Source organism: Citrus sinensis, chromosome 1 (genome assembly GCF_022201045.2).
Source record: "Citrus sinensis cultivar Valencia sweet orange chromosome 1, DVS_A1.0, whole genome shotgun sequence".
NCBI lineage: Eukaryota > Viridiplantae > Streptophyta > Magnoliopsida > Sapindales > Rutaceae > Citrus > Citrus sinensis.
The window spans coordinates 6042794-6055219 of NC_068556.1; the positions used below are offsets into that span (position 1 = coordinate 6042794).

The 12426-nt window shown below is 34.6% G+C and overlaps 1 long non-coding RNA gene across 1 annotated transcript; it reads right to left on the bottom strand.

Annotated features, from left to right (window-relative positions):
• Positions 1-9280: 9280 nt before the first annotated feature.
• On the bottom strand, positions 9281-11346 carry LOC112496652 (uncharacterized). Its single transcript, XR_003063174.2, has 3 exons — positions 10723-11346; positions 10322-10605; positions 9281-9564 (listed from the first exon to the last, which is right to left on the bottom strand). It is a non-coding gene; the product is annotated as an uncharacterized LOC112496652 (long non-coding RNA).
• Positions 11347-12426: the final 1080 nt, after the last annotated feature.

Genomic DNA, 12426 nt, shown 5'->3' on the forward strand with positions numbered 1-12426 from the left:
CAAGATTGGAGTATTAGAACAAGACCAAATGTCTATAGCCTCTTCTGATATAGAAGCCTTCAAGGAAAAACCTTCTACTCCTAAAGCCAACAAAATTCATTGGGAATTAGCCCTTCCCACTGTCAAGACTCCACCGGATCTAGCAATAGATAATAGACCAAGTGCATTAAATCAATCCCAATACAATGCATCTTCAGTCTACGAGTGGAATATTGACGGTATGTCCGAATACAATATCCTAGGATTGTTGCAACAAATGACAATGGCAGCCAATGCCTATAAAACTCAAGCAGGAACTTCTGATCATGCCATATTAGAAATCCTCATTGCCGGTTTTACTGGTCAACTAAAAGGTTGGTGGAATCATCTTCTCACTAATCAGCAACAATTAGACATTCTAAATTCCATTCAAGTCGATGAAAATGGAGTCCCTATTCTTAATGAGTTCAACAATCTTATCCAAGATGCTGTTGCTACTCTAATTTTAACCATTTCCCTCCATTTTATTGGTGACCCTTCACACCTTCGTAATAAAAACGCTGAGTTACTACATAACTTAAGATGTAGGAAACTTAGTGAATTTCAAAGTTACAAAACCTCATTTTTTACCAGACTATTTCTAAGGGATGATGCAAATCATATAACTTGGAAAGAAAAATTTCTTGCTGGATTACCTACCCTTTTAGGTGAAAAAGTAAGAAATTCCATCAAAGCCCTTTATGATAACCGTATTCCTTATGATGAGCTCACCTACGGTGAACTTATCAGTTTTGTCAATAAAGAAGGTTTAAAGATTTGTCAAGATTTGAAATTACAGAAACGACTTAAGTGGGAGCTTAAGAAGTCTAAACAGGAATTAGGTGGTTTCTGTAAACAATTCAATTATGACCCCTTTAAAACTTCTATCTCCAAATATTGTAATGGTGAGTGTTCTACTAAACCTCACAGGAAACATTACAAATCTAAAAATTTTAGGAAACCCTTTCGTAATTTTAGAGAACTCCCTTAGAAGAAACCTTCGAGGCCTTATAAGAAACCCAAATTCTCTAAAAAAGAGTTTAAAACCAAACCAAAGACTCCTTTCAATTACAAAGAAGCTATATGTCACAAGTGTGGCATAAAAGGTCATACTGCAAAATAGTGTAGAATGAACAAAAAACTTCATGAGCTTGACCTTGATGACGAGATCCTTTCTAAATTAGCCCCTCTTCTTATCGAGTCTTCTGATTCCGAGTCTTCTATGTCAGGAGACAATGATCCTTATCAAGTTGATGAGCTTTTTGACACTGATGACTCTGCATCTAGCAGTAGTGAATCTGAATCTGATTCATTTTTAAAGAAAATCAATGTTTTGACTAAAGACCAAGAAACTTTTCTTGAACTTGTAAAGCATATTTCTGATCCGAATCTTCAAAAGGAATATCTTGATAAACTTTTGAAAACTTTGGATTTTAATAAAGCCGAAACTTCTAAAGTTCCAATTGTTAAAAAGAATTCTTATGATCTTACTCAGATTTTGGATAAGAAGAAAACAAAGAAAATTGTCCCTAATATCCAAGATCTTCAAAAAGAAATCAAAGATATTAAACTTGAGATTAAGGATTTGAAAGAAAAACAAAAGCATGATTCCGAGACTATTCAACTTCTTTTACAGAAGCAATTGCAAGATAATTCTAATAATGAATCAAATCCTGATGATGGTGATGACAATGACCAAAATTTAGAAAATATTGAGTCTGTACCCAATGATTTTCTATTTGTTTTAAAACAGATCACCATGAGAAAGTATTTGATTAAAATCACTTTGATTTTTTCTGATGATTTTGCAATTGACGCCATTGCCCTTTTTGACACTGGTGCCGATTTAAATTGCATAAGAGAGGACATTGTCCCCAAAAGATTTCATGAGAAAACAAAAGAAAGACTTTCTGCCGCCAACAATTCAAAACTTAATGTAAATTCTAAAGTCGAAGCTTCAATTCATAACGATGGTTTTGAATTTAAAACTTCTTTTGTTCTTACAAATGACATACACCATGCTGTCATTCTAGGAACCCCTTTTATAAATCTTATCACACCTTATACTGTCAATTATGATAGTATATCTTTTAAAGCAAAAGACAAAAAGTTTGTTTTCCCATTTATTGAAAAGCCAAAAACAAGAAATTTAAATATTGTTAAAGCATGTTCTGTTTATCAGAATCAAATCAACAATCTTCTCCGATCAAGACAAAGTGATTTAATGTTTTTACAAAAGGATTTAAGTTTAAAAAGAATTGAAAGCCAATTACAAAATGAGTTCATCCAAAAGAAAATCTCTGATTTTAAAGATCTAATTGAGAAAGAGATTTGTGCCGATCTTCCTTCAGCCTTTTGGAATAGGAAACAACATTTGGTAAATTTGCCTTACGAGAATTCTTTTGATGAAAGACAGATACCTACTAAAGCTCGTCCAATCTAAATGAATATGGATTTGGAACAACATTGTAGAACTGAAATAAAAGACTTGGAGTCTAAAGGACTCATTGTAAAATCTAGATCCCCATGGTCTTGTGCCGCTTTTTATGTAAACAAAAATTCTGAAATTGAAAGAGGAGTACCAAGATTAGTCATAAATTATAAACCCCTTAATAAAGCATTAAAATGGATTAGGTACCCAATACCTAACAAAAAGGATTTGCTTCAAAAACTGCATTCTGCTTTCATATTTTCCAAATTTGACATGAAATCGGGTTTTTGGCAAATTCAAATTCATCCAAAAGACCGTTATAAACCCGCTTTTACTGTTCCTTTTGGACAATATGAGTGGACTGTTATGCCATTTGGGTTGAAAAATGCGCCTTCAGAATTTCAAAGAATTATGAATGACATTTATAACCCTTATTCTGATTTTTGCATTGTTTATATCGATGATGTTTTGATTTTTTCTCAAACCATCTACCAACATTTTAAACATCTAAAGACCTTTTACCTTGCTACCAGAAAAGCTGGTTTAGCAATCTCTAAGTCTAAAGTCTCTTTGTTTCATACAAAGATCAGGTTCCTAGGTCACCATATTTCCAAAGGAACCATTACCCCTATTGAGCGTTCTCTTGCTTTTGCAGACAAGTTTCCTGATAAAATCCTTGATAAAACTCAATTACAAAGATTTCTAGGAAGTCTAAATTATGTTCTTGATTTCTGTCCAAATATCAATAGGATGTCCAAACCTTTGCATGATAGGTTAAAAAAGAATCCTGTTGCCTGGACCGATGAGCATACTAAAGTAGTTAGACTTATAAAGAATTCTGTAAAAAGCATCCCATGTTTATTTCTTGCAAATCCTGCATTACCTAAAATTGTTGAAACTGATGCATCTGATTTAGGTTATGGAGGAATATTAAAGCAAAAAGATAATGATAAGGAACAGATAGTTCAGTATGTTTCTGCACATTGGAATGAATGCCAAAAGAATTATTCAACCATCAAAAAAGAAATTCTTTCCATTGTTTTATGCATTTCAAAATTCCAACATGATTTATTAAATCAAAAATTTCTACTTAGAATCGATTGCAAAGCTGCAAAACACGTTTTAGAAAAATATGTTCAAAACATTACATCAAAACAAATTTTTGCACGATGGCAAGCCATTTTAAGTGTTTTTGATTTTGATATTGAGTTCATTAAAGGAGATACAAATTTTATTCCTGATTTTCTAACCAGAGAATTTTTGCAAAGCAGATAATGCCGCCGAAGAAAAAAGACAAAGGTAAAGCTGTTCTCAAAGATACCGAACCTACAAAAACCTCCAAAGAACCTCAATCTACTCCCTCTAAAGAAAAATTACTTTCTTCAGCCATACCCATTAAATCCTGGATTGAATTGGTTGAAGAAAATCAAGGAACCCAGTACAAATCCATCTCCTCTGAACAACAAGTCAAAGAGTGGATGGAATCTATTACAAAGTCTCCTGAGCTTATGCTTGCCTTACAAGGCATCTCAAAATCTAAAGCCCTTTCTCAGATCCCTGAGGAAGAAAACCCAATTTCTGAAGAAATTACAAAGTCTTCTTCCCAAAGCCAAACTGTTGTTCTTTCTGGTCAAAGTTCATCTTCTCAGATTGTTCTTTCCTAGCCTACACCTTCAAAGAAAACTTCCGATTGGTATGATAAAGCCCATTTTCAAAATGTTTTAACTATGAAAGATGGATTTTACCACACTGATCCTTTCCAAGCAATCTCAAAGTTTTTTTCCTAAAGGCTGGTTTTTCAAACCATGGGATTTAACAAAACCCCAGCCTTATTATCAAAGCATTTTAGAAGCCACTGAGTCTGTAAAATTTAAACATTTCTTTCTCAGTGAAACCCATTCAGAACCGGCCTACTCCACGGCCACTATTTTAAAAGTCTTAAGCTCAAACCAGTGGGGTGACCAACTCCACAAATTCAAAACTTTCCCTCCAAGTTTTCAAATGCGTTTACCACACTGCCTGGCCTATTCCTATTGGGACTACCAGCAAGCTTGGTTCAACACATTTTTCTTACAAAACCCAAAAAAGTCCCATTCATGGTTATTTTTCTTCAATTAAAAAATAACCGTCCAAAGTCTTCCAAATTGGTTCCAACAGTGGTGGAATTATTTTGGTCCAACACCACAGATCCTAACTCCAAATGCCACTCATTGTTTAAACCTTTTCAAAACCCATTATTCCCCATCAGATTCAGAGAAACGGTTTTCTCCCTTCCTCTGTTTTTGTACCAATTTCTTCCTCCCATGGGTATGGATGTGGAATTTCAGATTGCATACTCATGAAAAACAACTCATCATACAAAGAACTTTCAAAGTCAAGTGGTGGTCAAAATTCGATGAACAAACCAAATTGACTGAATCCCTCATCCAAAATTGGCTTTGTTCAAAAGGCTTTCTACCACAAACCATTAAAGACTCCAAAACCCAACAAACCTTCCTAACCCAAAAATCCAAAGCCCAATCCCTCCTGGCTAGTGCCAAAACTGAAGATGAATACTTCAAAGTCATGGAACAACTCCTAACCTCCAGATCAAAGTCTTCAGTAGCTGACACCTCCGAAGACGAAGAAGATGATGAAGAGCCATTTGATGAAGAACCATTCATTTCTCTTGGAGACGATAATGAAGATGACTGTTTCGGAATTTTCTCTCCAGTAAAGCATTGTAAATAATTATTTGATTATTTACTTAAAAAAAAAAAATTTTTATTCGGGTGGTCCCCTGGACACAAGTGAGAGCGCACATGTCTCTTCACCCGGGGTGTATTTTGTATTCTGTATTCTGTATTTTGTACAAAGCAACAGCACCGCTACAGTGCCAATTTCCAAAGATTACTGTGCACTTAAAGCTCCGCTACAGTGAACAGTTTAAAATGTTTCTATAAAAATCGAGAGGAAGACTTAGACTCCTCAGGTTTTTCATTTCTCTTCTTCTCTCCCTTCTCTCTAAAAAACTTCTTCTCTCTTCTTCTTCTCTTACTACTCTCTCTCTCTCTCTCTTCTTTCTCTCCTGAGACAAAAGAAGTTTTCTGTATTCAAGGAATTTTCCTATCATCGGTTAAGTTCCTTGTTTTCAGAATTTTTCTGGAATCTCTCTTGTAATCTCTTAAAGCTGTCGGATCAAAAGAAATAAATGTAAATATTTTTAAAGCAAGTTTAAATTTCCGCACTTTAAATTTCTGCAATTTAATTTTATGTACATTTAAATTTCCGCACTTTAAATTTCTGCAATTTAATTTTATGTACATTTAAATTTCCGCAATTTATTTTAAAGCAATTTTAATTTTATGCATGCATTGCAGACTGATCTGTATCAGATCTGCCATAAAATTTGTACATTCCTCTGAGGCAAAGAGACCGGATCTCGATCCTCAGTTGTAAATTTTCTCTTCTCCCTCCATTCCCTCAGAGCACCATTTCCGGGAACCGGATCTGGTACTGTGTATGCACCCAAGCCTTTTAGATGAATGTTTGTTGCTAGCCTTGCTAAAGAATTTAATAAAGATTTGGTAAATTTTATAAAAGCAGACCAACCGCGATTAAAGAACCTAATCTATATTTGGTAAAGCAAAATTGATTTGGTATATCAGCTGGACACTCGAGGATGCGGACTACTGGTCCAAAGCACTATTAAAAATCGGCTTTAAAATAGTTAAGCTGGAGCCATTCCTCAGATAACAACGCTACGTACCATATCAAGTCTAAAATTTGATCAACCGCGTTCCAAAGCAGACCTATCCATTTATTTTCAAAGAATCTAATAACCAAACTCGGTAAAGCTATTTAAAAAGAACCAACTGCGATCCAACTTGTTTTATTAAAGCAATCATAAAGTTTTCCGACGAAAGCACTTCCATCCTTCGATCCTATTTTATATATATATATATATATTAGGGAGTAATTGTTTGATATAGCAATGGCATATAAGATAAATGTAATCATAATATAAGAAGATTCCATCATAACTAACCAAAAGTAAACACCATATTCGAGTGGGTATAAATTTTGTTGCCATATACCCAACAAATGAAGCCACCATTACCCCATGTTGCAATAGCTAACAAAACTAATTAGATACCATATTTTACCGTATACTACATGCAACCACCAAAGCCATCAGGTTTAGAAACTAACGGCTGCGTTGCATTCAACCTAGGTTTGTGCTCTAATAAATTCAAGAAGCTCCAGAAATCGGTTTCCATCTATACTCATTTAGATAACCATTCCACGACTTTGACATTTTGTTTGTCACATGATCAGTCTTGTAAAACTAGCTGAAATGATGGCATGACCATGTGCTTGGATTATTGTCAAACAAACACTTGTAAGCGTTTTCATCAATGTTGTTTATCGCTGCCATTGCATTATCGAAGGCAGTCTTGTTGGTGGCTCTTGCCGTTTCCAAAGGTGCTCCCTCAAAATCACACTGTACATTATAACATTACCAACCTCCAAGTCTCTGTTTCTTTTAAAAAATTTTCAATTTTTTCGCACCTTTTCCTTTGCGTAATATAATATCACCCTACTTGTAAAGTGACTGGAAGATACAAAGAAAAATATAAATATTTACATTTATTTAAATGAATCCCCAAGATTAATTTAAATCCTAATTTATAATTAAAATAAATCACCACTCATAAATATTGTGAATATCATTATAGTGTTTACTAATTTGCCGCCGTTTCATAAAATTATCACAATGCTATTTAAAATTCAGCCAATAAATTTACTTTTGGAAGTCTATCTTTATCACTTTTCCTAATTTTTTCATCTCCAGGTATCTCTCCCATCTCTCTCATAAAGTTGTGAAGGCAAGAAATTTATCATTTACTTGACTATTAATTCTTGAAGTTTGATCAATTTTCTTGTTAAAGAAACTTAAATCAAATGGTATGATTATCTACATTGAAGGAGAATTTATAGATACTATTGAATCAAATTTCATACTTGATGAGTTTTAAAAATAACGTTATCCTATTATATTTGAATTGCTTCTTGATTTCTTGGTTTTGTATTATCTTTGTCGCTTTGTCATTATAATAGAATATACATTTTGTGGATAAAGTGCTTACATTTTGTCCTCTCTCCGACATGATTTATTTTCTTATATCAGTTAAACTCTATTTAAGATAAAATTTATTTTAATCCGACTTAGAACAAGTTCCTGGCTGGACCTTTCTTTGATAGATGCAATACCCTTAAGCTTTTAGCAAAATCATCTATCTAGTAGTTGGCCACTTAGCATGATTGTCTTCACAACCCATTAAGAAACTAAATATTAAAAATAGAGTTAATTTTAATAAAGTGTTGAGTGCTTAGAATTAAAATTTATTTCAGGTGCAAAACTAGGCCCCAACTTTTGGCCCATGAATTTGTAGTGGAGCGTATGCAATGCAAGTACATGCGTCCGTCCGGATACTATGTCAATTGCATAGGCAGACGAGGGAAAAAGCCGAAGCAGAAAGGTCAAATAAAAGAGTCGTGGGCCTCAGTAACCCACTGCCAAAGCTAAAAAATTCTTTATTGTCATCCTATGATGCGAAAACCTTTTGCAAATTTTGGTCATCAATTGACCATCGATTCAACGCAATGTTCTTTAATCGTCGTTATTAAAAGGAGTGTTTATGCATCACAGAAACTGTTGGGGACTTAACATAAGATTTCTAGGTATCCAACTCAAAAGACTAACCTTTTAAGTGGAGTGACCTACTACCTTATAAACTCAAGCATATCCCTTTTATTAGCCAATGTGGGACACAACTCAACAATCCCCCTCTCGGACGAGACCACTGTCGGACTCCGGTTCTTTCGTCTGACACACCTGAGTTGTTCCACCATCACATTCCGGCTACTAAGGTCTAGCTCTGATACCACTTGTTGGGGGGACTTAGCATAAGATTTCTAGGTATCCAACCCAAAAGACTAACTTTTAAGATGAAGTGACCTACCACCTTATAAACCCAAGTATCTCCCCTTTACTAGCCAATGTGGGACACAACTCAACAGAAACGAAAAGGGAAACCAAGAAAAGCTAACAGCTGCTCAATAGTTTTGTTCCCAAGTATGGTTTCGTTCACTTTCTCTCTTTAAAAACCTTAAACAGTAAATAGCATTGATCCCTTTTGTCAATCTGCTTGGCAGTATCGCCTCATTTCTTGAAGCAGACGTTACAGTACTAATTTTTGTTTTCCATTTCTTGAAGCAGACGTTAAAATATTAATTTTTATTTTATCTATCAATTTCAAAAGCTTTTCTCGTATTATACTGTCTCAATCAGTTTTTTTTCTATAAAATGAATCCCATTTATTATGTCCTTTTATTTGAAAATTCTAGGGCTAAGTTATTAATTATTTACCAATACTTAAACTCCCATTTATTGCTGTTGCGGAAGCGCGGGTTGAGAATGAAGTACAAGAATGCCAAGTTTGGAAGAGAATGAAGTACAAGAATGCATCAAATCCCAAGAAACATGCATGGTCCTTTATGGTCTAGATAAAAATAACAATAAAATTATAGGCTTCGTCGACACCTGGAAGTGAAGTGAGAACATAGTTAAAGAAGCCTGAAGGTCAGGCTCCCTGTCCTAATTTTTCATTATTGCAAGTCTTTGAAACATGACCTGGCTGATATATAAAATATAATATGGGAACGATGGAATGAAGTGCCTTAAAAAACATGTATATTTTGATAGCCTTCATGATCATGTTCTCATTCTATACATCAATTTAATAAGCAAAATCAATGAAGTGGTATTAAGAGAGAGAGAGACTGATTATAAACAAAAAAGACGAGTAACCTGAAATAACTTGAAGATCTTGTAATCAACATCTGCATGGTACCAATTCTTAGCTTGCTAACACAGTTCAATTGGAAATCAAGCATAAAAGAATTTGAGCCATCTGCCACTGGATGCATCCTAGAATGTGAAACCTCGTGAACTTTTGAACTTATTCACATCTACGGAATTTCTTCGTTTTTCTAAACTCCCCTTACTAGCTACCATCTCATAAAGGACACAATCATAGAGTTGAAGTTCCTTCTGGAGGGTTTCAAAGTACCTACACGGAGAAATATTTATATTTCAAATTGGTTTGATTCGAAAAATTAATAACACAACAAAAATTCTACAAGCCAGGGGACCAGTACTCATTAGAAAGGAAAATCTCATAAGGATTTCAACCTATTCCTTCCACTCATAAGGCAAAAGCAAGATGCTACTTCCTTGCATATTTATTTTTTAAGGTACTCGTAATTTTATGAATGATTCATTAAGTAAGAGTTGAAAAAAAATTCTTCAATGCTTGTTCCCTCATTTCTTTCCCACAACAGGCCGCAGTTGGGGTTTACAAATTACAACTGCCCTTATGTGAATGGAACAAATCAATTTTCAAGGTTTACTCACAGGTCCCGTTTGGCACAACTGCACAGCTGCCCCACAACTACATTTGAGGAGAAAATTTCTCCCCTTTTATAGATGTGGGGCATTTGCACCGTAGCAGCGCAGCTGCTTCTAATAGGCTATTCAACTGGTTTTGGTGGCAAAATTAACAAATTGTACACTTTTAGCTTCCAATAATTATTATGATCATAAGTCTTTACAGTGCAATCAATAAAATCACAACAAAATCGAAAATTAAAAAAATTGTATTATAAGTAAACACACTCTTTGTCCCGGGTACGAGTTGTTATCAACCTGAAAATTCTGAAATTAAACTTTTTCTTGGTAGAGAAAATTGTAGAAATTGAAATAAACAAGAAAAAAGGTGAAGCACTAAAACAAAATAAATAAATAAATAAGAGTAATAAAAAAATTACCCAAAGGAAAGGATGAAGAAGAGACCAGGAAACTTCTCTCGATAAGTCACGAAAGCAGTCTGAAGCTGGCCTTTGCCTCCCACCATTTCTTCCTCTTTTGAATCTCATAAATTTGCGATCTAGCACAAGTAAATGTCAGTGAAGATATTGAAAAGCAATATTGAATCTGATTTGATTGATCCAGACTTGATTTGGTGTATTTGGACTCTACTTTTATTGGCAATGAGTAAAGCATATTCTTTGTTCGTCTGCATGCCTTGTGTTCGACATATATTCAGAGAGAACTGCAACAAATACAAATTCCATCAATGGTAATCAATGAAGTCAATAGAAAACTGATCTACAGCATGAAACCTTTATAACAACTCTAAAAGCAACAACCAGAGACAAGTAAAGCTTACCCGTGAGTTTCTCGTTTAGAAAAATGAGAAAGCAAAAGCAACTTCAAAGCTTACTTCGGTTGAAAGACCAATACATGCGCAAATCATAAAAAGGTGAGGATGGAAATATCCCGTCTCTTAATACAAGAGGGCATTGAATAAATAAAAGATGCAAGCTGCAAGCTGCAGATACCACTCTTAATACAAGAGGGCATTGAATACATAAAAGATGCAAGCTGCAAGCTGCAGATACCACTCGTAAATATTGAGACGACACTCGGCTCAGTGGAAAGCTTCATACATCACATACGCTAACAAAGTGACAATTAACAAGTGCACCTCAATTCTTCCAAGATTATATGCTCAACCATTTAAAAGAGATGGAGATTTTTTTTTCTCTCTACACCAGCATAATATCAGAGAAAACAGTCGCTCCAAGCTAGAAGTTGTTGGCCGTGAGAAGTATAATGAGATTTGAACAACATTCACGGAATATCAGATTCTGACATACTCCTACAAAGTTTAATAAGAGACTACAGCCTAATGCTCTCCCCCCTCAATTCAGAATTTTTACAAATGATTTTTCAGCAATGTAACCGCAAATTCTGTTCGACAGTGAACACCGTATCGACAGGATACCACTTCTTACACTACCAAGAAGAAGCCTTGCAAAATAATTTCACCTTCTCGTATACAACTTGCAGCTTGGAATTAAACTCCAATAAAGTATATCCTCACTGAAGATAAAGATATGAAACTTGCTAACGGTGATAATACAAGCCAAAAAATTTCAGAAATCAATAAAATGTTTGGCACAATTCAAATAATGTGAGTTAGTTGATCCATAAAGTAATATAATTACAAGTTATCATATCTATCCTAAGATTCAAGGTTGCAGCAATATGGCAAAAGTGAGGGAATATGAAGTTTGCAAGACAATTGCTTGAGAACAAAACTACCTTCAATGCTCCAAATCATTCAGGAGGAAGATATTTATTTCTTGCGGCAAAATTATAGAACTTTCCCTAAAGAGCAAAATCACCCAATATGAAGTCATAGCTAGCATGACACAAAGAATCAGCTTTTGAAAAGCTCAGCTAAACTATTGCATCAAAGGTTCAGTAGAATGGCATGGTTGGCTGAGCACATCTTAGTCCAAAAGACTGGAAATAGAAGAGGAGAAAGACTTGAGTATTGCTCATGCAACATAGTGACACATTTTTCAACAAGTCTTCAACAACAGAAGAGTAAGCTTCAAATAACTCTGAGAACAAGGAGCAAATAATCCGAATAGCCTACAACTCGAAAAAATCATGGGTTCGAAGCTACTACTTCATTCTCCAGTATATGAACTCCAATTAATCAGTTCATAGTTCATAAATGAAAAATCTGGAATGCCAAACATCTTGCATAATGTGGCTCTAAAAGAAAAGAAAAATACTAAAAATGTCAACAGGGTATAAAAGATCCCGCCTAATTACAAAGAGATATTAATCTCTAAGGCTTTAATCTCAAACAAACATCGATCTAAGGTTAGTTTTTGGCCAAATATAAAAATGTATTGGATCCTAAAACCTCTGGCAATGAAATTTTAAGATCTGTAATCTCTTAGGCAATAAAAGTCTAAAATCCAAAGTGAAAGACCTAAGTTACTTGGGCATAATTAAAGCCCTGACTTCTTCTGGCAAAATTTCAAAGTCCAAAGTTCCTTTGGCAGATTTACGT